At 43.7% G+C, this 26,011-nt stretch overlaps 1 protein-coding gene and 1 pseudogene across 1 annotated transcript in view; one reads left to right on the top strand and one right to left on the bottom strand.

Moving 5' to 3' along the window:
* Positions 1-3,396: 3,396 nt before the first annotated feature.
* LOC111560723 lies at positions 3,397-3,500 on the bottom strand (annotated as a pseudogene).
* Positions 3,501-3,915: 415 nt separating this feature from the next.
* RNF144B (ring finger protein 144B) overlaps positions 3,916-26,011 on the top strand; it is a 186,521-nt gene continuing 164,425 nt past the window's right edge. The window contains exon 1 of the mRNA XM_023253627.2: positions 3,916-4,037. The gene's annotated coding sequence lies outside the window, so the exon portion shown is untranslated. The remainder of the gene's footprint in view (positions 4,038-26,011) is intronic.

Genomic DNA, 26,011 nt, shown 5'->3' with positions numbered 1-26,011 from the left:
CCCCTGCTGTATGTTCCTCTACTGCTTCCTTCCTATCATTATTACAGTACTTATGAAATTACATTGTAATTACTTATGTGCCTACCTTTATAATAAACTTTTATTAAGTTGTCTGCCTAGAGCTTTTTCTGAAGAGCTGCCTTAGCCCCAACTCCACAAATACCCTTCCCTCTTCATCCCCAGTTCTGTGTTGGCCACCATCTCCATAGTTACACAAAGAACTCTTGTGGGCATGTGTTTACATCATGACCCTGACACCTTCTCTTCCTTGACCTGGGCATCTGACCCAGATAAGGCTGGTTAATCCCCTCCCTGGAAATTTGGAATTGAGAGAGAAAGAGAGAGAGAGAGAGAGAGAGAGAGAGAGAGAGAGAGAGAGAGAGAGAGAGAGAGAATATGAAGATGAAAGTGAATTAGGATAAAGGAGGAACAAAGAATCATGACTATATTCAATTTGCAGTTCCAGATTGCCGAGAAAGCCCATCTGTATCCACGCATGCAGTTTCCAGGTGAGAGCCCTGCTCCTTTCAAGCAATTCCCTTTTCCCCCTTTGTTGTCTCCACTGCATTTCTGTCACTGGCAACCATAGTATCCTAATTCATATATGTACCTACTGTGAAATTCAAGGACAAGGACTCACCCTTGGTTATCTTTGTATATCCAGTGTTTACTATCAAGATACAAAACACAGTAGCTACAAAAATATCTGTGGAATGAATCAAGGAAGGAAGCAAGGAGGAAAGGAAGAAAGCAGAAAGAAATGAAGAGAAAGTAAAAGGAGAAACAAATGAAAAAATATGACGGAAAATTGAGGAGAATACAATTCTAATGAGAGAGAGAGAAGGCAGTAAATCACCTTGAAACAACAACAACAATAAAAATGAAGAGAGTGCTCTAGGGGTAAAATATTTAGCTGTCTTGGGGCACCTGGCTGGCTCAGTTGCAAGAGCATGCAACTCTTGATCTCAGGGTTGTGAGTTCTGGCCCCATGTTCGGGGGCAGAGATTACTTACAATAAAACTGTTTGGCTGTGCTCTGCGCTCCCGTCCTAAGGTCAGCCTGCTTCCCCCTACCCGCACTGCTTTCACCTGTGCCCATTTGCTCTCAGAGTCTGGTGAGAGGACCCAGCAAGAGCCCCGGTGCCTCCCAGCACCCCAGCCCTGGCACTCATGCTTTCCTTTAGATCTGATTACAGCCCACAGTGGTTGCAGCAAGGTAGCTGAGCTCCCAGCCATACATGTCTGCAAGCATGGCATCATAGAAGTACAGTGAACTTGGATTTCAGACAGATGGGTTCAGATTGAAGAACGTCAATGACTGTTGGTAAACAACACTTTCTCTCTAATTTCTATTTACTTCCATTGTTTCTCAGTGTTTACCACCACTGACCCTCCTCTGCCTCCACGCGTCCCTTCAGGAAAAGTTTGTCTCTCTAGGGACTTGTCATAGGACTGGACTTAGATGCCACAAAGGCAGGAGGATCTGCACGCTGGTGTGCACCGAGTAGTGCCCGTTCTAGAGTTCTCCGCGTCCTTCTCATCCCTACCTCCCCTCCTCATTTGTTTTCTGCTTGCAGCCAGCAGTCTTTCTCAAGCAAAAATCTGATCTTGTTACCTTGCCTGTGACATTTCAATGCCTCCCCATTATCTGTGGAATCAAGTGCAATTTTAAAGCACAGCCAGCAGGGGCACCTGGGTAGCTCAGTTGGTTAAGCAGCCAGGCTGTTTCGGCTCAGGTCATGATCTCACAGTTTGTGAGTTTGAACCTTGCGTCAGGTTCTGTCCTGACAGTGTGGAGCCTGCTTGGGATTCTCCCTCTCTCTCCCTCCCTCCCTCCCTCTCTCTCAAAAAATAAAGCTAAAAAAAAATTTGTTTTTTAAAACATGGCCTAGCAGACTCTACATAATCTGGCCTCTGCTTACCTCTCCAGTCATGTCTCTCCATCCTTCCTCCGAACCACTGGCACTCCCTCACCCAAGAAAGAATCCAACAGCCATCATGAGCTTCTTGAAATTCATTGAATTGCCCTGTTCTTTCATACCTTTGGCTTTCTCTCCACGCTTTTTCACTACTGGAAATCTCTTTCTCCTGCTACTCTCCTGTCCCTGGCCAAGTTACATTCATTCTTCAGGTCTCAGCTTAAAAGCCACTGCCTCTGGGCTTGTTGTAGACTACCCTCCAGGTGCACCAGCATCATGCATCAGCATCGGAGCATCTACTTAGTTTTTTGTTTTGTTTTGTGTACTTATTTATTTTGAGAGAGAGAGAGAGAGAGAATGCGGGGGAGGTGCAGGAAGAGAGAGAATCCCAGGCAGGCTCTGCACCTTCAAGCATAGAGCCCGATGCAGGGCTTGAATGCAGGAACCATGAGATCATGACCTGAGCTGAAGTCGGATGCTTAACTGAGCCACCCAGGCACCCTGAGCATCTAATTTGAACAGCTGTTCACTGTGTATCCCTCTATTCAGCTCTGTGATGTTTGGGATGTTGCTGTTCTTTTATTTTTTTATTTTTTAATGGTTATTCATTTTTGAGAGACAGAGTGCAGGCAGAGGAGGGGCAGAGATAGAAGGAGACACAGAATCCAAAGCTGGCTCCAGGCTCCAAGCTGTCAGCACAGAGCCCCACACAGGGCTCGAAGTCACGGACTGTGAGATCATGACCTGAGCTGAAGTTGGTGACTCAACTGACTGAGCCACTCAGGCACACCATGTTGCTGTTCTTATTAATTCTTCTACCCCTAGCACCCAGCAGTGTCTTGAACTAGCAAGCTTTCAATAAATACTGGCAGAATTAAAAAAAAAAAAAAGCTGGAGTCTCTTTAATAGCCATTTGCATTGTCCAGGGCTCTGTTACAAACTTGTTGTTTCTTCAGTTGATTCCTGGCATCCTTAAAGTTATGAGTGACATGACTGGCTATGAATGAATAATGTTGTGATGCCTCTAACCTATTCCATAAGTATACATCACATTGACAGGTAAATGAATGAATGAATAAGTGGAGTGCCAGTTAACAAATCACCTTCCACATTCCCAGTAGGGATTATGTCACCACTCCCAGCTCCTGCATGTTAATGATACAGTGATGTTTCCACAGATCCCTTCCCGTCGCTCTTACCTTTTATATTATTCAGTATGCTCTGCCCATTGCTGCTTCGTTGGCCTTAGAACTCTCCTTCAATACATCCACCTGCTCCCTCCCAGAACTTTGGCTTCAGAAGTGCCTCTCTCCTGAGAAACGGAGGCTCCAGACATGCTCAGTCAGCAAAGCCAGGTATAATTAAATGCTTTCGCCTCGACTTGGGGCCCTGACAGGTGGCAGGTGTGGACAGTGCTGGCAAAAGAGACCTGACCTGTCTTGTCTTGCACAGCTGAACGTACCCTTCTCGAGGCCAATCTAAAGTCCTGGCAACCCAAGTTTAAGTAGTGGGGACGTCTACATTTTTAAACTGATAAGAACAGATACTACACTTGATCTTAGCCAAAAGGCCGGGAAGCGATACATTTTTAAAACAGTAAGATGGAAGGAGTTATTTTGGAAAAATTGAAATGACTGGCAGGCGATTCTCAGAGCACAATCAAGCGTTAAGTGATGTGGTTAAGGCTAGGGAGGACGGAGGAGGCAGGGACGAATGGAAGCGGTGCCTGCCCTGAACCTCGCTGGGTAGATGGAAGATTTTAAAAGGGGTTTTCCGAAGTCGCCCAGCCCCAGAATTTCAAGGACCACAGTCGCTGCCCCTTCCGAAAGAGAGCGCATTTCTGGGGGAGGTGTGTGCGTGCACGCGCCGGGGGGAGGGAGGGCTCGGGAGAGGGGCCACCGCTCTCCGGAATAAACAGCAGGGGGAGAAGGGGAGCGCGGCGGAGGGCGACGTGCGGGCGGGCGCCGGGGGCGCGGGCCGGAGGAGGGGGCCCCGGGGCGCGCGGGGCGGCTGGGAGCCGGCAGACCCGCGCGCCTCTGATACCCGAAGCGTCGCCCGCAGGAGCTGACAGCGGACCCTCCCCCGTGTCCCTGCTCTGGACTCGGACCTCGCGCGCAAGGTAAGCAGGGGCGCGGGGTGCACCCTCCCCGGAGCCCAGCCGGGCCGGCCGCACCAGGTGCCGGTCGGACCCCCTCGTTGCGCCCTCCGCGGTCTCTTTCGCACCGCGCCAGCCCCGGGCTGGGGGGTGGGGGGGGGCGGGGGGAGAGATACGGAATCCTCCGCCTGCTGCGCTGCTACCCCGCGGCCCGCGGGACCCTCGTCCGCCTTCCCCGGGGCAGCCCCCGAAACCCCGCACCCGGGCTCGGCGGCGGGGGGTGGGGTGGGGGACCGGGTGGGCTCGCAGGCGGGAGGTCGTCCACCCTCTCCAGGTGTATGGCGCAAGCTCCGGCGCGCCGTTCTCCCCTGGACTCCGCAGTAATTTCCAGGTTGAAATATCGCAGCTGCTGTCCTTCCAAAACATAACCCCCCCCCCCGCCCCCACCTTCTGTTTCTATTCCTAACTTTGAGGTGGGGGTGGGGGTGGTAATAACCCTCGGTCGAGGTAGGTGAACCGTCTTATCGTCCCTGTCTGCACTAAACAATAGGTGGAGGCGCTTTGGGGGTTATTTTCCCCGAAAATTAAATACTGTGATGAGTTTACAAGGTTTTCTGGGTGACTGCGGTGCCCCCTAGAACTTGATCGCAGCCTAAAGCAGTAGGTCCCGCTGGAGCGCGGAGATCCTGATTCCGAAATGGGAGGAAGGCGGTGTGCGCGCGCGCCCGCGAGCTTCTGTGTCTTGAAAAATCAATCCAGGTGATGGAGACGTGCTCTTCCCCCCCCCCCCCCCCCCCGTAATCACTTCAAAGTGTCGGAAAGGTCGGCACACGAGGGACAGGGGGCACCCAATTGATGATAAGCATCACCTGGAAATGGTAGCGTGCCCGGAGAATAAAAACCGTGAAGGCTGGTTTCCTTCAAGTTGATGAATTTGGTGGGGTGGTGGGTTTTGAGTTGGCAATTTTGGGAAGGGAGGGTTAACGTGCATTTGAAATTCAAATAGAGGGTGGAGAGAAATACCATACTTCTGAGGGCCCTTGTTAAAGAGTTAGCTTTGAAACCTCACATTTTTAAATGTAAGAATTCCTTCAAAAGTACTCTGGCGATTAGAAAAGACTGAGGCCTATTCCGTGGAAATCAGAAAATCTTCCCCTACTGTGCTTACATTGCCTGACTTTCTGCCAGTGACCCCTGGAATTTTTACATGTTGGTTCCTTTAAAGCTGAACATCCAAGTGCACTCTATCTCTAGGAACCGGAAGGAAGAATTATCATGTATGTTAATTCAGATTCTGTTTACATTCCTAATTATTTGAACCAAGCTCTTCTACCCTGAATTGGTTGAGTTTCTGTAAGTTATATTGTATTTGAACTTGCACAAAATACTAAATGTTTCTCTGCCTTGCACTTTGTCATAGGTGTACCTCTATTGCTTTTCATATATATCTGCATCTGAGCCATTCTAAGTACTAACCAAACACTCAGAGTTACCTCCCAGGGAAAATATTTTTATTTTGTCTGTCTTTGGAAAATTGAGGTAAAGGGCTAATTTTTTAAAAATACCATTCAGTAGGTATCCTATGAAATCCTCCAACTTTTTATGGAATGAGATGCTCATTATGAAATGGGGCTGGAATTGGGTACCTGCTTTCAAGGATATTAAGGACAAGTAGGAGACTTGAAGCGTTTTGAACTTTTAAGAAAAGAGTCACTGTCTAGGTATTGAGCCAATGTGATTGTTTTCCTGGCAAAGTTTTTCTCCTTTCTAAAATTAACTTTCCCCTAGGAAAAATGGTGCAGATTCACACGATTCAGCCAACCAAGCCGAGAAAGTACTATTTGAATTTTAAAAGTGACCTTAATTCATCCCTATGGATCTCGTGTTTGCAACCTATGCCACAAAATATGCAGAAATAGTCATCGCTTGCTGACCTTTTCAAAGCATTGGCTTAATGAGGGGTGTTATGGACAGAGTACAATATGATGTTATGACTTGTGTTGGCTTAGGCAAAACTACTATCATTATTTTCCTAAGGTTTTTTGTATAGATATGTGTACAATGGGTCTGGGACTTACATAATTATGTATATATATGTAACACATGTTTTTAATAGGGACAAAAACCCACAATATTTTTCTTTGTGGCAGAACACTGTAAGCATTAGGTTTTGATTACTTTTTCATGGAAATTTTTAATATGACAGAACTAAAAACTTGAAGGAAATAATTCCATAAAGATCTGTTTGGAACTGAAGGCCTTTTTAATAAAAGATGGTTGGAGCCCTTAGCTGTATGCTTAGCATACGTGGAACAGTCCTTTGTGAGTGAGGAAGGGTGATGGGTCCCATTCTGGCAGCCTCAGACAGTAGATGATTAGACCCTGCCACTCTCTTTCAGACCTTTAATTTGCTCTGTAACTTGATGCTTCACTGACCCCACACACTCCCTGCCACGCTAGCTCACAGAGGAATTGCTGGCGCTCTGGACTGAATTAAAAAAAATTTTTTTTTCCTAAGTATTTATTTTTGAGAGAGAGAGCACGCGCACGGGGGAGGGGCAGAGAGAGAGCGAGACACAGAATCCCAAGCAGGCTCCAGGCTCTGAGCTGTCAGCACAGAGCATGATGCAGAGCTTGACCCATAAAGTGTGAGATCATGACCTGAGCTGAAGTGGAAGCTTAACCAACTCAGCCACACAGATACCCCGGGTTGAATTTTTTTTTTCTTCTCCCTCCGATCAATTAGAACATGTTTGCATCGGTTGCAGAATGCAGTTACATGTTTAGCACTGTATTCTAAGAAATACCTTTAGCCACAAAGAGAGTAACCTCCGTGTAGCCTAGATCACAAATTGCCTTATTTAGTCATGCTATATTAATTTCCCTTGATTCAACGATGTAGAAATAATAGAGTCCTGGAGTATTAAAATTGGAAGGCATTTTAGAAATCATCTAGTTTCTAATAATTTCTTTCTACAGATGAATATAAAGCACTCCTAGCCATAATCCAGACTTTGAAAGAAGACATTAAATTTTATATTCTTTCCAGTTCTTCTAGTAATGAGGAATTTGCTCATTTGAAATGAATTTATACATGAGTTCACTAAAGTAGGAATGGCAGCAAAGTAAGTTGCAAACCTCAGCTAGATTTCCAATGAATCTCAAAGTGTGACCTTAAACGGCATTTAAAAAAATGTTTATTTATTTTTGAGAGAGACAGAGCATGAGTGGGGAGGGGGCAGAAACAGGGAGACACAGAATCCGAAGCAGGCTCCAGGCTCTGAGCTGTCAGCACAGAGCCCAATGCAGGGCTCGAACTCATGAAATGCGAGATCATGACCTGAGCCGAAGTGGGACGCTTAACCGACTGAGCCACTGAGGTGCCCCTTAAAGTGTGACCTTAAAGGCAATTGTCGGTCATTTACAAAGGCGGTGAAGTACTTTAAAGTAGCATCCTAGGTTTTTCATTGTGCTGGGTGGGGACTGCTTCCACTGGCAGATGGAAAGGAAAGGAGAATCCGAAAAAGGATGAGTGTATAGATAGAAGAGTACGGTGGTGGTGCACGTGGTGGGGGCTTACTGAGTCAGTGTATCATTCAGGAATGGTTAGCCTTCAGACCTCTCCCCAGAGATTGCAGTCTGAAATAATGGAATCAACCACTGGAGTTTCTAGACTTCCAAACCCTACTTAATTAAGGCTTGGTTTTCAGAGTTCCCACTTCTTGATGTCTGTGTCTTTCAAGATCATCTGTCTTAAAAATCTATCTTCCCACGCTCCTAGTGTTGAGACATTTTTCTTTTGTGACTTGTAAAAGAATTTGTCCTGATACGTAGGCACCAATCTTAAGAAATCCTATGGAATCTGGGGAAGCATTCTTACAAGGGCTGTATCTCACTGCCAATTATTTATTGAGTTGCTTTGCCCACATTAAAAAAATTCCACAGCCTTCAGAGGTAGTTGTTTTTATCCCCTTTATATAGATCTGTGATTCAGAGAAGTTAAGTATCTTGATCCAGGACACCTATCACTATCAACACCCACACTGCTTCCCCTAATGAGTCCAAGCTGTTGATTGAATCTATAGATGGTAGTATGCTCATTTTGGCATTTCATTTGGAATTTCCTAATTCTTTTTTTTTTTTTAATTTTTCATTTTTTGAGAGACAGAGAGAGACAGTGTGTGAGCAGGGGAGGGACAAAGATACACAAACAGAATCCAAAGCAGGCTCCAGGCTCTGAGCTGTCAGCACCGAACCCAGTGCAGGGCTTGAACCGCGGGATGAGAGATCATGACCTGAGCCGAAGTCGGACGTTCGACTGACTGAGCGATGCAGGCACCACCAAATTTCCTAATCCTGAAAAGATTTTATAAAGTCTTCATATGTGTTTAATGTTTCGGTGTGGGGAGCTCGACATTCTTACATTGATTTAATGATTAAAGACAACTTATGTGTTCCAAAGTGGAATTAATCAACAATCAACAATCAAGATGTCTTTAAAAATAAGGGTGCGAGGGTGCCTGGGTGGCTCAGTCAGTTAAGTGTCCAGCTCTTGATTTCGACTCAGGTCATGATCTCACGGTTTGTCCTGTGAGACTTGGGCTCTGCGCTGATGGTGTGGAGTATGCTTGGTATTCTGTCTTCTTTCTCTCACTCTTCTGCCTCTCTTTCTCTCTTTCAAAATAAACATTAAAAAAAAAATAGGGATGCCTGTGTGGCTCACTCAGTTAAGCATCCAACTCTTTATCTCAGCTCAGGTCTCGATCTTGGGGTCCTGAGTTCAAGCCCCATTTTGGGCTCTGCACTGGGTGTGAAGCCTACTTAAAAAAATGTCTTTAAAGATATGTTTTCTTTATAATTTCATGAAATTTTGGGGATTTACAAGATACCTATGATATGACCACTGTATCACATCTCCATTGCTCTCTGCAAGTGATTCACTATCATATGACATTGTTTCTTTCGAGGTGTTTTAGAAATTTTGTCTTGTGTCATTCTGATGGAGCAGTTATTTATTAATTTTTTTTCTCCCTCCTTTATATTCTCATTAGGGCAGTACATTTGTTTGACTTTGATATGTAATTTGGCTACATTTCTATGAATTTCATGTCAAGACAGTAAAGGGGAAACTTTTTGTTATATTTATTTTTAAAGGTTTATTTATTTGTTTTGATGGGGGGGAGAGAACGAGCACGTGAGTGGGGGAAAGGTGGAGAGAGAGAGAGAGAGAGAGAGAGAGAGAGAGAGAGAGAATCCTAAGCAGTTTCCTCTCTGTCAATGTGGAGCCTGAGGCGGGGCTCAGACTCACAAACTGAGACATCATGACCTGAGTGAAATCAAGATCGGATGCTCAACTGACTGAGCCACCCGGGGGCCCCAGTAAAGGGGAGACTTACAAAACATTATAAAAATGAGCATTGGTTGGGTAGGGTTGAGTCATTGCCCTATAAAGAATATTTCTTACTGAATCTGACACAAATACAGCTACTTAGCCAGAAAAGTTTTACCATTAGTTTCATGAGTCTATATATTTCAACTGGCTTCTTTTGGCTTTTATTACTTATTCTACTTGATTAACATTTAGCTTTCCAAAGAAGAAGAGTTGCCTCCTTGAAGTTTAATTTTTTTTTTTTTAACAGTAGGCTCCATGCCCAATGTGGGGCTTGAACTGAGGACCCTGAGATTAAGAGTCTCATGCTCTATTGACTGAGCCAGGCAGGCACCCCCTTATAGTTCAATCTCGAAGCTTCTATCCCAGGAGAGTCTTTGCACCTGTAGAATGTTTCTTCCTCTTTTGCCACCATTTTTCTTTTGTAGTTTCTTCCATATCCTCCAAAGTAGAGGCTCATAGAAAACCTCTGTAAACACTTTGAAAGCTCTACTGCAAGGCCCAGTCCTTACACCTTGGCCTTACTCTTGGCACAGCCCAGCTTCCGGGTCTGCATGGGGGAGGGTTGCCATGTGCAGGTCAGGGGGAGTGTTTACCCCCTCCTCACCCTGCCTGCTCTTCCAGAGTGTAGAAGGGCCTTCTCAAGTTTTGCTTTAAGTTTTCAAGTAAGTTCTTGTAACTTAATAGCTCTTTCCCATAATACTTGATTAGTGCAGACTCTTTTTCTTTTTCAAATTCTGTATTAGCATTCTTGGTACTTTATCACTGTTTTCTGGGAAAGCATGTGAGCAGAAAGAGGTAAGAGTATTTAGAAGATTGTGTATAAATTTGTGTGTAAATGTATGTAAGTTTACAAGTAGGCTTGTGAAAAAGGCTAAGGAGCGTGTCAGACAATTGACTAATTTTACATTTTGGTTTCGGAAAACCAAGAGGAGTATAGAGACGACTATCAGAACCACGTGTAATCCCACTACCCAGAGACAACCACATCTAACATTTTGGCGTAACTTCCCAGTTTTTTAACTATGCGTGTGAGTGTGTGTGTGTATGAATGTTGTTATAGAATTAAGATTTGTTCCTTTAAAAAATTTTTTTTTAATGTTTCATTTATTTTTGAAGGAGAGAGTGTGAGCAGGGGAGGGGCAGAGAGAGAGGGAGGGAGACAGAGAATCCGAAGCAGGTTCTAGGCTCTGAGCTGTCAGCACAGAGCCAGACGTGGGGCTCAAACCCATGAGCTGTGAGATCATGACCTGAGCCGAAGTCAGATGCTTAACTGACTGAGCCACCCAGGGGCCCCTAATTAAGATTTTTTTCTATGCACTGTTTACTTTTTTTTTAATTAACAATATAAGAATTGCCTGAGCTATTTAACATTTTTTCCTTTGGCTGTCTGGACTATATTTTATTTGCTCATTTTTCTTTGGTAACTTAAAAGGTATAGATTATCTCTTTAAAAAAACCCAACTATTGATGCCTTTAAGGCTTTTGCTTGTTTTTTAATATAGGCATGATCTCATTTTTCTTAATGCCAGGAAGAAATGATATTTGACAGTTTTCTTTCTGTAAGGTGAGAAATAGGACACATATACTATTTCTCTTTCTCCAACTCCTCTATGTTCTAGTTTTTTGTTGACATAATTTAGGGTTATTAAAATCAAATTATTCATAAATGCTAAAATTATTTTTTTATTTGAAGAATTGTTTTTAACATTTTATTTAAGGTTTATGCCCACATTGACCAAGTTTATTTAGACTTTATTCTGTTTAATTAATGCTTATACCCACTTAAAATTATTACTGTTCCTCCACTCTTAAATTCATATCATGACAAATTTAAGTATAGACCCAGTAAATTTTTTAGGAGGCTGTGTGTAGCTGAGGATGTTTTTAAGAAATTGCTTTCAGAAAGCCTGGTACAGATGAGACTACTTTCAGTTTTTCTTCATAGAAAACGCTTGGTGGGGGAGGGAGGGCGGCACATCGGTGACTCAGTTGGTTAAGTGTCTGACTTTGGCTCAGGTCATGATCTCATGGCTCGCGAGTTCAAGCCCCATGTTGGGCTCTGTGCTGACAGCTCAGAGCCTGGAGCCTGCTTTGGATTCTGTGTCTCTGTCTCTCTCTGCCCCTCCCCCATTCGTGTTCTGTCTGTCTGTCTGTCTGTCTCTCTCTCTCTCTCAAAAGTAAATAAACATAAAAATTTTCTTAAAAAAATACTTGGGTTGGGGTGCCTGGGTGGCTCAGTCGGTTAAGCGTCCAACTTCAGCTCAGGTCACGATCTCACAGTCTGTGAGTTCGAGCCCCGCGTCGGGCTCTGGGCTGATGGCTCAGAGCCTGGAGCCTGCTTCCAGTTCTGTGTCTCCCTCTCTCTCTGCCCCTCCCCCGTTCATGCTCTCTCTCTCTCTCTGTCTCAAAAATAAATAAATGTTAAAAAAAAAATACTTGGATCATAGTCTTTATCTCAAGGCTCTCTAGATTGAATTCTAGCAATGAGGGTTGTGGAAGTCTGAGGTCTGTCTGATTGCTGTTCTCTTATAGGTAGTCTGTTTTTCTGTCTGGATGCTTAAAGCATTGTTTTCATTTCTCTAATACTAAAAAAGATTTTTTTTTTTTTTACCAGACTATATCATAATGATAGTCTGTTTTATTTTTTCCTGGTACTCTTTGGCTAGTATTGATTTGAAGACTTAAAATCTGTTTTTCGTCTCGATATTCAATTATTTTCTTCTGATTTCTTTATTGATCTTTTTCTTTTTGGAGTTATGCATACATTTATGTATTCATCTCTCATATCATTGTTTATTTAATAAATGTGATCTTTTTGTTTTTTTCTCTGAATACTGGCAGAATTTCTCAAGCCTATCATCTACTCTGTTGAGATTATCGGTTATTTCCAGTATGTTACTGTGTCCGTTGCAACTTTTGATTTGGCCGTAGTATTTTTGGTTGTCTTTTCTAATCTCTGATCCTTCCTGCTTTGTGGTTTTTTACCTTGGCTTCATAGCTGAGATGCCCTTTGCTTCTTACTGGGTCCATTACACAGAAGACCTATCCAAATTTCTACCGTACAGCAACTTTATTCCAGTTCATACCATTTATGGTGATTTTTTAGAAGAGTCTTCTTTTGAAATAGTCTTTTCACAGATGCCTGGGTGGCTCAGTTGGTTATCTGACTTCGCCTTAGGTCATGATCTCACGGTTTGTGAGTTTGACTCCCCACATTGGGCTCGCTGCTGTCAGCCCAGTCCACTTAGGATCCTCTCCCCCTCTCTCTGCCCCTCCTCTGCTCACTCTCTCTCAAAAATAAATAAAACATTAAAAATAAGAAATTCAGTCTTTCCAGACATCTAGTATTTTCTGTTTGCTCTGCCTTGGAGAAGTATTCTCTCTTGGTTGAGAATCAGGAGTTAAGATGGGTCCTGTACATCCAGAGTAGAGCCCTGGCTGACTGCATGGACAGCAAAAGGAGAAGAAGTTGAAATGTACTGTGATTTACTTTAGCTCCTCAGAGAGATGGGAGAGAGCAAGAGACAGATGGTATTAAAGAAAAGAAATTTAGCTCTTCACTAAATGTTTTTTATTTTACAGTGCCTGAACTTGATTAAAATGGAACCCTTTGGGGATGCCTGGCTGGCTTAGTCAGTGGAGCATGGGATTCTTGAGCTCGGGGTCATGAGTTTGAGTCCAGTATTGGATGTAGAGATTACTTAAAGAAAAATAAGATGGAAACGTTTGTCTCAGTTTTCAAACCCTTTTCGACATTATCTTATTTTATCCTTAAAACAGTTGTTACAGAGTCCCAGCGCCATGGCCTTTGGAGATTGTGGGTTGAATACATTCCTTAACATTAGTAATGGAAGCTTTGCATATTAGTTTTCTTAGCCTCATTTCTTCACCTAGAAGAAGTAATGTTTACCTCAGAGAGTGGCACAGGGTACAGGGAATAATTATATAGGAATTGCCAGAATATAGCTTGTGGTAGAAGGCATGAATGGGATGGCCCCCGGAGGGCACAGAACAAGAAGAGGCCCCTGAGGGCACAGAGGAAAAAGCCAACAAAGGAGACCAAGCAGGAGTGGCCAGAGCCAAGAACAAAGATCAGAAGAGAGTGGAATCCGGGAATCAAAGGGAATTTAGAAATTCCAGATGAAAAGAACTCTCATCAGCATCCTGAACATTGGGTTTGGCGGTTGGCTAGCATGACCTCAGCCACAGACCCTGTGAGTAGAGATGCAGGGAGACAGTTAACACGTGTAGAAAAGAAGATAGGAAGTGGAAGCAGCCAGTGAGAAGATGTTTCTCCCTTAGAAGAAAGGGATAAGCTAGGAAAGAAGAGAGAGAAGTCAGCAGCTAGACAGATACTCAAGACTGCAGATTTGGATTTGAAGGAATATCACAATTTCAGAGGTGAAGAAAAACTTAGGAACTGAACGTTTGCCAAGTAAAAAAAAATTTTTTTCAAGCAAGGACATTAAATATGGTACCATCTACTATTAACTTATTTCCGAAAAGAGAAAATACTAATGTGAAAACATGGAATAAATTTAGCTTTGTGAGAAAGTATCTCCATTGGTAAAGTTTTTCTTTTCCTGTCCAACTTAGGCTTTTCTCCCTGGGTTCGAGGTTCTATCTCTTCTTTAGAGATCTGACTTCACCAGTGGTCTTCTCTCTCAAATATTTTCAGTCTCTTCTCTGTTGACTCTTTTCCATGATCATATGAGTGCATTCCATTCCATCTTAAAACAAACATGACCTACATGAAAACATGGGAGGACCTACACGGAAACAGTGGCAGAGAGGATGGGCTGAGAGGCCAGACAGGAGGGAGTTCTTATAAATAGCATTAGTAGGACTTGGTGACTGATTGGAGGCGGCAGGTGGGAGAGTGAGAGGAACCTAACATGACGTCCAGCTTGCAGAATGGCTGTGTTACATGGTGCTGTCATAAAGGAGGAAGAGGGCTGGGACGACAAAAACTCATGGGCTCAGTGCAGTATACAGTAGGCTGTACAAGTTGGGAACTCTGTATCTTTGACTCTTCCCCTGCATCCTCCAACTAGGCCCCACCTCACCCAGCCACCCCACCTCTGCCATTGTCTTTTCATCCTTCATCGGTTGGTGCCTAAACCTTGGCGTCTACAATTATTTAACTCTTGGGAGTTCAAACCCTGCATGCAGGAGTTTGCAAGCTAACAGACTACGTGTATTTTCTGCAGAAAAAAGTAAAAGTGAACCAGACGATAGAAATAGAAGTCCCCCGTAACAGGATGCCAAGATGGAACCTTTTGAGTTTTCAGTTTTAAGCTGTGACTCCAGACCGTTAAGGCCGTATTCCAAAGTCAGGTCTAAGACTACAGGGCAGACTTTGTGGTTAGCTCACTGGCCACTTGCAGCTGATAAAACAGGCCGGAGAGGCTATGGAAATTATGATCAGAAGATAGTTTTTAGAGAGTTTGTAGTGAGTTTGAGTCCCCGCTCCTGAGAGAGGAGTGTGAGGTAATGCCTCTGCAACTCAAGCCTAGAGAAAGGGTTGTTATTTTTTTTAATGTTTGTTTATGTATTTTGAGAGAGAATCTCTTTTTTTTTTTTAATGTTTATTTATTTTTGAGAGACAGAGAGAGACAGAGCTTGAGAGGGGAAGGGCCAGAGAGAGAGGGAGACACAGAATCTGAAGCAGGCTCCAGGCCCCGAGCTGTCAGCACAGAGCCCGACGCGGGGCTCGAACTCACAGACCGCGAGATCACGACCTGAGCCGAAGCCAGAAGCTCAACCGACTGAGCCACCCAGGCGCCCTGAGAATCTCTTTTAGGCCTCGAACCCACAACCCTGGGAACATGACCTGAGCTGAAATCAAGAGACACTTAACCAGCTGAGCCACCCAGGTGCCCCCATGTGGAGTGTTTAATGATTGGGAAGCATAGTAGATGAGAGATCTAAAAGGCAAGAGACTGGCTAGTTCCACTATTGGTAGATGAAAGAGATGTAGCTGCATTGTGCTATAATTTGATAGAGCACTAGCAGTCGGGTTGTTCCCCAAGGACCTAGGGTAGACTATTCTGGAGAGTTAGCTAGCCTAGCCTGGAGTCATCTCAGGTCATGTGCAAGAGGGCCACCTGGACCCTAGCAAGGTAAACTGAGGAAATGGCCCTCAGTAACCATTTTCACCAGGGGATCTGTAGGTTGTAGGTGAAAGAACCACCCTCCCCCCCCCCCCCACCCAGTGATGAAGGTAGAGTTGGGGTTCTCTGCCTCACAGCCCCTTGTTCCTCTCACCATCATCCCAACGCTGGCTCAAGAGGAAAAAGTAAGCTTTAAATACCCACTAAGCTCACACATCACCAGCATTAGATTATTATTCAAGGGAGACCTTTCCTTCTGCCTCTCTTCCCCCCTCCCCCGCCCATCCCACCCCTACTTTGGTATCAGAAAGTGGCATAACCTATATATATATTAGTGATCTGGCTCAAGAGAGAAGAATCTTTCCCTGTCCACCTTCTCTGGTACGAGGGGAAAATGTTCATTGAAGGTGTTCAGTGGGGCCAGAGCCGAAGGAAGAAGTTTAACTTTGCATGAAGTTGGAAGACTTGGCATGCTGCATATGATTGGGTGTATTAATTACAGAATGGTGATCGATTTTTTTTTTTTTTGGATTTAGAGTGACTTGAAGTGTCTTCATTATTTATGAGGACCTGGAAAAGTCATGACAACTGTCCTGAATTTCACCCAAGGACAAGGGAAGAACAAGCCTCACATACTAAAAGAGGCAATGGAGAAAACAGATAAAGTCATCTTCTGATTATATCCCATGAGTCCTGCTTATTCACTGTAAGGGTCATACAGACAAAACCGTCTACAGTTTTTAAAGGATACGTAATTGACAAGAGGATGGAAAGGAAATGCAGGTTATTACAGGGATTAAACAGAAATGTCATGAGAACTATTTTCATTTCTTAAAAGGATGCTAGGAGAATTTTAATTAGTTGGTAAAAATATATATCAGGTAATTTAAGAATAAGGTTTGCAATCTGTTCCACAGCTGGGGAAGTGATCTGAGTTATTGCCTTTGTGAAACAGGCCCATAAGACATTTGCTCCTTTCTGTTTCCAAAGAATCACAGAAGCCATAAATGGCTAAGATTAATTGTTCACTATTTGCATTCTGCCATTGATCAATTAAAAAAAAAGCGTGTTTTCCTGTAAAACAATAAATATGATGCCCATAAACCAATAAACTCCAGAATAAACAAAAATGCTAATGGATGTCTCTTTTCAGCTTTTGGGAATTTTAAAAGGGCTTTAAACTATTAGCCTCCATATTATCTTCCCTGAATTTGCAAAGTTATTCAATCGAAATCTTTACATTTTTTTTATGTTTATTTTTGAGAGAGAGAGAGAGAGAGAGAGCGAGCGCGCGCATGAGACACAGAATCCAAAGCAGGCTCCAGGCTGTTAAGCTGTCATCACAGAGCCCAATGCAGGGCTCGAACTCATGAACCCCGGGATCATGACCTGAGCCGAAGTCAGACGCTTCACTGATTGAGCCACCCAGGTGCCCCTCAGTCGAAGTCTTTAATTGTAAAGGAGTGCCAAGGGAACAATCTAAATAACGTTTCTATTAATGTGTTCCTAAAAGTGGAAAAGACAACTTGAAAAATGCATAGGAGTCCCTCGTAAAGTACTTACACTGACCGAGAATGAGTGCAGTTTATTCCATAGAAGTGGAATTTTGGATCCAGAAGTTGGATAGTGGATTGACCTGACTTAGCACAGCGATGTGAGTCTGTGTCCTGTGGGTCTGGAGGAAACCGTGCTGTGCCCTTAGGGTTCTGAGGGCAATGCCACATTGTTCTAGTGCTCTGCTAAATGCTATGTGCAGCTCTTTTAGCTCAGTGGTAAGGGCAAAAGGACTAGTGGTAGCATGACTTGGGCATATTACATGTCCTAGTATTGCTATTTTGCTGCGATAGGCACAATTTTAAGCTGTCTCCCAAGATCTTTGTACACCCCTGTAAATCCCTTCCCCTCGAGTGTGGTTGGAGCCCATGAGGATGATCTAGTTGCTTCCATGATTATGTTCCATTATCCACATTATCAAGACTGGAGAGAACTATAGGTATTGTATACCTGAAACTAATATAACACTGTATGTTAACTATGGAATTAAAAGAAAAAAAAGACTGGAGACAGGTTCACCTGCTGGCTTTGAGGAAGCAAGCTGCCATGTTGTGAAAGGGCCATATGACTAGGACTCTCGAACAGCTGCTAAGTTTGTGGTGAGTTGTTTCATGGCTACAGAAAACTAACACTCCCCCCCCCCTCCCAATTTTTTCTAGTCTGTCCTCTGGGAGTTAATACGAGCACAGGCTGGAAATTCTTCATCTATTCTCGTGTCTCTCAACTTCCTGTATTTTCCATTAAATTTCTCTGTATTGTGTCCTGGGCTTTCTTCGGATTTGTCTTGAATTTCACCGATTCTCTCTTCAGCTGGCCGTATTGATTGGCTTTGCTTTAATAACACAGTAGAACAGACAACCTTCAAACCGCATGGCATGTGGTGTCAAGTCGGGGGCACCATCTTTGCTCCAGACAGAGGGGCAGGTTCAGCCCACCCCATTGTGAGACCACGCAGTGTGAGTTTCTCGTGCTGGGCATGAGGACTGGTGGGCTTGCAGCGTCCCCGAAAGCCTCTGCCCACAACTTGCAGCGTCACTTAGCCCGTCGACCGAAACAAGTCAGTGGCCAAGCCCATGACTGACATCGAGAACTAGACCCTTCCCCAGGGGAAGATGAAAAGAAAAACTGTAAACACTACCACATCTGAAAATGGTGTACTTTGATCTTTCCCTTCACCGTATTTTAAATTCTAGATCTCTACGTGGTTCTTTTTTAAGTCTCATTCCTTTACTTCATGATATCTTGGTCTTGACTTACACGTGCTGGCTATGCCAGCCTTGATCTGGTCAAACCTTTTAAAAACTTTCACATTCCTAGGGTGCCCTCCTGCCTGTACCTTTGGTGGAGTAAATTGTCCTGATTCCTCCGTCACTTCCCTGTCTCGCGGTGGCGTGCTCGCTGTGTGCCTTCTCAGCTTTGACGGTGAGTGCGTCACATGAGTTCCACGTGCCCTGGGTGATGGAGGTGTTCCTCTGAGCCAGCTTTCCATTTCTTCTGTTGAGGTCTGCATGCTTCCTCAGTCTGGGATCTGGTTTCCAGGCCTGTGTCTTGACAGGGCACTTGAACTCCTTCCTTGTGCCTTGAGCAGGCTAACATCTCTGATTTCTCACTGCCGACCCTTCTCCTATGTGTAGCCCGGGGCCAGTGCCCTGCTTTTGTACTGCCTCCCCACAGGGAGGATGGAGTTTTGTAGTCCTCCACCCTCCTGACTCGATGGGAGGGGCTCACCTCCAGCTCCGCAGGGTAGGGAGGCCCCATACTCCAAGGTGAATGTCTGTTCTCGCTCTCCTCCTGGGTCTTCATTTCTCAATCACGTTTGCGGGGTTGAATTTCTCTTCCATTTCTGGAAGATTTCCCTTTCTTGCTTTCTACCCAGCTGCTCACTTAAAAATAATTTGTTAGGGGCGCCTGGGTGGCTCAGTCGGTTGAGCGTCCGACTTCGGCTCAGGTCACGATCTTGCGGTCCGTGAGTTCGAGCCCTGCGTCGGGCTCTGGGCTGATGGCTCAGAGCCTGGAGCCTGCTTCCGATTCTGTGTCTCCATCTCTCTCTGCCCCTCCCCTGTTCATGCTCTGTCGCTCTCTGTCTCAAAAATAAATAAAAATGTTAAAAAAAATTAAAAAAAAATTTGTTATACTTTATCCAGAACATAGAAGTGTTAGCGGAGAAGGAATTGGGATGGGAGACGGAAAGAGTTGGGGGGTGGAGTGGGCTTCTCAAGTCACCTTGGCATGCCCTAGAGACTGGTCCTGACATGCATCTTGTGACCTGCCTCCCCCAAATTCCATTCTACTTTTTACTGGAATTACACTGAATCTATAGATTAATTTGGAGAGAATTTATGTATTTACAATATTGAGTCCTTCCGCCTATGAATCTGGTTTATACCTCATCATTCATTTGAGACTTCTCTTTAATGTCCTGCTGAAATTATGCAATTAAAAAAATGAGTATTATATACATATTGTTAAATTTAATTCTAGATTTTATGCTTTGTTCCTAGGTATTATTCCTGGCTTGTTGAATAACCACAAGCAAATTATCTAATCGTTATAGTTTTAATTTGGTTTGAACGGTTTGGTTGCTCTTATTTAACTCAGACCCTTAGTGAATCTAAAGTGACAAACCTACGGGATAATTCAGTTTAACATTTTCATTCATGAGTTTAGTCTTACTATGTTGTAGTTCAGAGACTGTAAATATGTATTTATCAAAATCACTCAGAATATCTGTAAGTAAAACTTTTTGACGTGTAAGTAAAGCTAGAAACTACCAGCAGTCAGTCAACTAAATGAATATGTATGGTTTTGTTACTTAATGCATGCCAGAGTCAGGATTTGTAAAACCATTGGCTGAAAGATGGAAATTGTGGAGGCCGGCTCTGTTGCTAGACTGGGGAGCTCGGCTTTCGGCTCTCGGCATCAGACAGTAAGTGAGTGGTGTGGTCTTTGTTGCTAGGATGTGGTAAAAGGCAGCTCAGACACGAGGAATGTTACGGTCCTAGAGACGCCTCTTACAGTCATCAGTGCTAACTCTGGGACAGCCCTCTCTGTTGGCAGGTTTATAACTGTCTGCTGTGGTTTCAGTGACCTTCAGTTTTAAAGGATTTTGTGGGGCACCTGCCTGGGTGGCTCAGTCAGTTGAGCATCCAACTCTTGATTTCAGCTCAGGTCATGATATCAGGGTTGTGGGATCGAGCTCCGTGTCAGGCTCTGTGCTGAGCGTGGAGTCTGCTTAAGATTCATTCTCTCTCTCTCTCTCTCTCTCTCTCTCTCCCCCCGCCCTGCCCCCCCCCCCGCTACTGCTCTCTCTCTCACTCTCTCAAATAAAATAAAATAAAGCCTTCTGCAAAATTGTTGTGAAAATTTATCATTTCTTTTAATTAAAGAACAGATGTAGGGCACTACAGGTCAGGGGATCTAAGATCCTAAGGAGGCACCCCCAAATCAACCGGGACTAAATGGGCAAATCATAAAATACAGTAGGGATTTCTGTGCTGCAATATTCTCTGTTATCTTTAGATATTCTGGCATGCCGAGATAGCACCCTATATTAAAATTTGCTCATTTTAGAAAATTGTACCTTTGCTATTTATTTTTATTATTGTTTTCAAGTTACTGGAAAACATTTAAAATATAGAATCTTAAATAGGCATATTTAATTGTGATTCTACAAAACTATTCTGAGAGCAGCATTAGGGTGTAGTGGGAAATAAAAAAGCCTCAGTACCTGATACACTAAAGCAAAATATATGTACATGAAAAGCATATCGGATATGCATTATTGAGGCTGGAACTTGTATACGGCATTATGGTCACAAATCAACGATTCCTTGGATAAATATACTTTCTTCACATTACGTTGGTTGGTCTGGTTTTTTACTGATTCCCTTGTAATACGGGGATGGAAGAAGAGAGAAAACAAGTCAAACAAGTTGCCTCTGTCATATCTGAAAAGCCTGGCCGAAAGCTGGTAAGACCTGCTATGTAATAGCCCCCGTTTATATTTGCGTAATGTTAAATGTGCCTTAAATCACTTTGATACACAGTATCTCACTGGGCTCCCGCAGATGCTCTGAGGCAGATGTGGACAATATTAGCCCTCCTACTTGGCGCAATGAAAGCCCCTGAGAAAAGTGTCTTGCCCGAGGCCTTCTATTTAGAAAACTGGAGGGTTTGACCCAAAAGAGAAGTGACTGAAGTGAGGTGTGGGGGTTGGGAAATAGTAATCAGTAAACTGAGGCTTGTGGATTATTGAGTGTAGTATTTCATCTCCCTGTAATACACCTTTCTGTCCTTGGTAATAATTAAGACTTTACAGTTTTTTCTCTTCAAGTCAGAATGTTTCCGTTGGCTTTACAATGGAGAAAAGGCTTAGTTTTAGCAAAATGAGCCACAAGTTGGAGGTGTGTTACCTTTAGAAATTACATTCAGCCACGCTGAATGTGGCTCAGTCGGTTAAGCATCCGTCTTCGGCTCAGGTCACAATCTTGTGGTTCTTGAGATGGAGGCCCGCGTCGGGCTTTGTGCTGACAGTTCGGAGCCTGGAACCTGCTTCGGATTCTGTGTCTTCCTCTCTCTCTGCCCCTAACCCACTCGCATCACATTCTGTCTCTGACTCTCTCAAAAATAAACATTAAAACAAAATTTTTAAAACTCACTTATTTAAAAAAAAATCAGGGTGCCTGGGTGGCTCAGTCGGTTAAGCGTCCGATTTCGGCTCAGGTCATGATCTCACGGTCCGTGAGTTCGAGCCCCGTGTCGGGCTCTGTGCTGACAGCTCAGAGCCTGGATCCTCCTTCGGATTCTATGTCTCCCCCTCTCTCTGCCCCTCCCCTGTTCACACTCTGTGTGTGTGTGTCTCTCAAAAATAAACATTAAAAATACTTAAAAAAAATTACATTCAGCCAGAACCTGTTCCATGTCAAGCTGTGTGTGAGGCCCTGTGCACAAGTGAGAGATATTCTTAAAAATTTTTTTTAAATGTTTATTTTTCAAGAGAGACAGAATATGAGCAGGGGAGGGGCAGAGAGAGGAGGAGACACAGAATCCGAAGCAGGCTCCAGGCTCCGAGCCATCAGCACAGAGCCCGATGCAGAGCTCGAGCAAGTGAGAGATATTCTTGTTCCTATTTTATATACCACAAAACTGAGGCTCAAAAAGGTTTAAGTTTATTTTTAAATTTTTATTATTTTTCTTTTTAAAACAATTTTTTAATGCTTTTATATTTTTGAGAGAGAGACAGAGACAGACAGCATCCGAAGCAGGCTCCAGGCGCCCAACTGTCAGCACAGAGCCCGACACAGGGCTCAAACTCACGAGCTGTGAGATCATGACCTGAGCCGAAGTCGGACGCTTAACCAACTGAGGTGCCCCATAAATTTTTATTATTTTTCTAAAGTTTTATTTATTAAAGTAATCCCCACACCCGACAGGGAGCTCGAACTCACAACCCCAGAGCAAGAGTCACACTCCCCTCCAGCTCAGCTGACCAGGTGCCCTGAGGTTTGAGTTTACTAACCAGTGCAGGGGTAGTTGCCCAGCTGCTAATGAAGAAGCAAGAATTTGCACTTGGGCCAGAGTGTATTCCCCTTGTCTCCTCAGACTATCAGTGAAATGCAAATCTAGCATCAGAACCTTTGCTGTAAGGGCAGCTCAACATGGAGACCGGGTGGAGTTTCTCTTTCCCAGCGATGCCACCAGACAATCAATGAATCATGATTGCTTGCAGAGCCTTATTGATTCAACTCTGTGGAGCTCTCTCCTCATTGGCTGCACTTATTCACATAGAGTTTAGAGCTAGCTGCAAGGGACTGTGGAGGTTAGAATTTACAGACCAAAGGCGTATAACTGAATCCTTTTGTGGAACATTTTCAAAACCTACGTGCTGCCTTCTGATTTCGTAGGTCTGAGTTGTGGATGGATTTGTGTGTGTGGAGCGTTTCCTGGGGTAATCTGATGTACTTTTCTGGTTAAGAAATCCTTTTTCTGGTCTAACCCCTTAATTGTGGCGATGAGAGAGTTTTCTTGGAAGGGAGACAAATGCTTCTAATTTAAGATTGTCTCGGTTAATGTAGGTAGTTAGAAAATGTGAGCCTCACTGATATCTCCAGTTCTTTCTGAGTTCCTATTTCACCACTAACAACTTGCAATTCTGATTTAATGACCTGGGGCTTTAGGTAGACTTTTATTTTCAAAACAAATCTCTGTTTTTCCTTAACGTAGATGAATGAACAATGCTGCGCACTGTGCTTTGGGTTCAGAAATCGTGAGAAGCGCTTTAATGACAATAATTCAAGTTGGTTGCAAACAGCTGCAGGAGGGGGAGACAGAGCGAGCTGCCGGGAGGCACACTGAAGTCTGTGTGGTGTCTGTGGGACCAAGACTTTGCTCCAGCAGGAAGAGAATTTCCTTAGACCCTCTATGTTTATCTTACATTCATGTATGTCCCAAGTGATTACCAGCATGTACGATTTATGACTTGCCATCATGTCCCCCTGTGGTCACCTTTAGTGGCTGTGAAACATGATTTCACAAATCTTGAGGTTTATGGGAATATACAAGTTTATTTTTGCTGGTAGATAAAGCAGGCTCCTGGAGACAAAGGGAAAGCAAAGATATCTTTTGCTTACATGGGATAGTTGGAAAAAAGCACATGGAAGAATCTATCATTTGTGGAAGAGAAAAGAGCATAGCTGATTATAATGTTCGTTGAGACCATCCTCCTTAGTTGATCAGTAGCTTACCAGGGCTCTGTTTTCATTCATTAGGCTGCAAATCCAGCTTTCTTAAAATTTTTTTTAATGTTTGTTTTTGAGAGAAAGACAGACAGACCGACAGAAAGGGAGGGAGACACAGAATCTGAAGAAAGCTCCAGGCTCTGAGCTGTCAGCACAGAGCCTGATGCAGGGCTTGAACCCACCAACCCCAAGATCATGATCTGAGCCGAAGTCGGACGCTTAACCGACTGAGTCACCCAGGCGCCCCCCAAACCCAGATTTCTTAACAGCAGAGATCAAGATATTTAATAATGTGGGATTCAAATGAAGTATTATGGTTTCAGTGGTTTGCTTTATAATCTGCCTTTTATTAAAACAGATTCACTTTCTAAAGGGAGTTTTATTTCTGATTTTACATTTTCCTTTCACAAAGAGGAGTTTATACTCCTGTTTCTGTATTATGTAAAACAAAATTTTTTTTTCTGTTAATATTGTTAATGACAGGGAGTAAATGTGAATGTCTATCTCCTCAACTCGTTGAACAGAGTGACCTTGGTTCAGGTAAAATGTTGCCAGCTGAAGTATAATGCTACATTGTTGCCTTGTAGAATTTAGAATTTTCTCAACCCTGTAGGAAAAGGCACAGATATAAGCAGGGAGAAGTAACAAGAAGAAAGTGCCTTTAAGCATAGTATAGTCAGCTCTGGAATGAACAGAAAACTTTTGCTTTGGTTACTGAAACTATTCCTAAATGTTGGTGTAGGATCCTTGGGGCAAATGCTACGCAAGGTACATGCCATAATTCCTTGAGCAAAGTGAGATTTTCTACTTTTGTGACCATTTGAAAAAGACAACAAAACAAAGCCAAAAAAGAAAAAAAAAAAAAGAGGAAAAGCAACCAAGTGATCACCGTTTTTGTATGGTTTTTTGAAACAGGCCTTCTGTGTTTGAATGTTGGATCTTCAGGAGAATAGATCTTGATTTTAGTATTGCTAATGCAACCAGTGAACAGTCTTCCTGTACATTCTCATTAACTTAATCAGCGTTGTGGGTTGCATAAGGCTGGATGAGACCTCTGAAATCACCTTTTCCCATCTGCTTATTTTAGAAGTGAGCAAACTGATGTGGCTTTCCTGGGTCATTGGTTATGGGGGGCGGGTGTTGAACAAAGGCCATTGCTGAAGGTTTGTGATGCTTAGTGACATTCTTTGTAGCTTCTTTCTGCTTTTGATTAAAAAATTTAGGTACTTAACAAATTCGTATATTCAGAGAAGATCAGTCTCCAGTTTTTCACTTTTCAGAAATACAGAATGTGGGGGCACCCGGGTGGCTCAGTCGGTTAAGTGTCCGACTCTGGCTCAGGTCATGATCTCATGGTTTGTGAGTTTGAGCCCCGCATCAGGTTCTCTCTTGTCAGTGCAGAGGCCGCTTCAGATCCTCTGTCCCCCTGTCTCTCTGCCCCTCCCCTCCGGTGCTCCCTCTCTCTCAAAAATAAACAAACATAAAAAAAAAATGGAGTGTGGTAGTCATGCTCTTCTCCAAATATTTCTGGCTTTCTGCCTTCAATATTGTATTTCCTGAGCCCTCGCCTGGTCCCCCCTCGTGGTTGGGTGCGTTCATGTGACCAGTGTCACCAATGATTTGCCAGCAGGATTGCATATCGCTTCTGGGAGGGAGCATTTAATCCGTGGTATAAAACCCTGTGGAAATGGGTCTGTGGTAGCAGTCCGATTGGTCTGTGTCCCTGAGTGATAATGATGTGCAGCACCCCACTGCAGAACGGGAGTGGTCATTTCGCATGAGTGGGAAAACCTTTTAAAAAAATTACTTTTATCTGAGTATAATTGACACACAAGGTTACATTAGTTTGAAGAATGCAACATAGTGATTCTGCAAGTCAACACATTATGCGCTGCTCACCGCGGTGTAGCTACCCTCTGTCACCATACAACAGGATTACAAGACCCTTGCTGACTGTGTTCTCTGTGCTGTACCTTTTATTCCTGTGACCTAATGTAAAAACCCTTTTTGTTTTAAGCCACTGAGCTTGGGGGCTTATTTGGAAACCCTGGGTACAAACCTCCTAAGGGGTGTCTTCTTTTAAGGAAGACAGTGCTTCTAATTTAGGATATAGCATTAAAGGGGAATGAAGAATTTAGGCAACACATTTGACAATTTAGGGCAAAAACAGCGATATGATTTTTTTGCTTATCAAGGGTCTTT

This window comes from Felis catus, chromosome B2 (genome assembly GCF_018350175.1).
Source record: "Felis catus isolate Fca126 chromosome B2, F.catus_Fca126_mat1.0, whole genome shotgun sequence".
NCBI classification, from domain to species: Eukaryota; Metazoa; Chordata; class Mammalia; order Carnivora; family Felidae; genus Felis; species Felis catus.
This window is presented reverse-complemented; position numbering and strand designations above follow the sequence as displayed.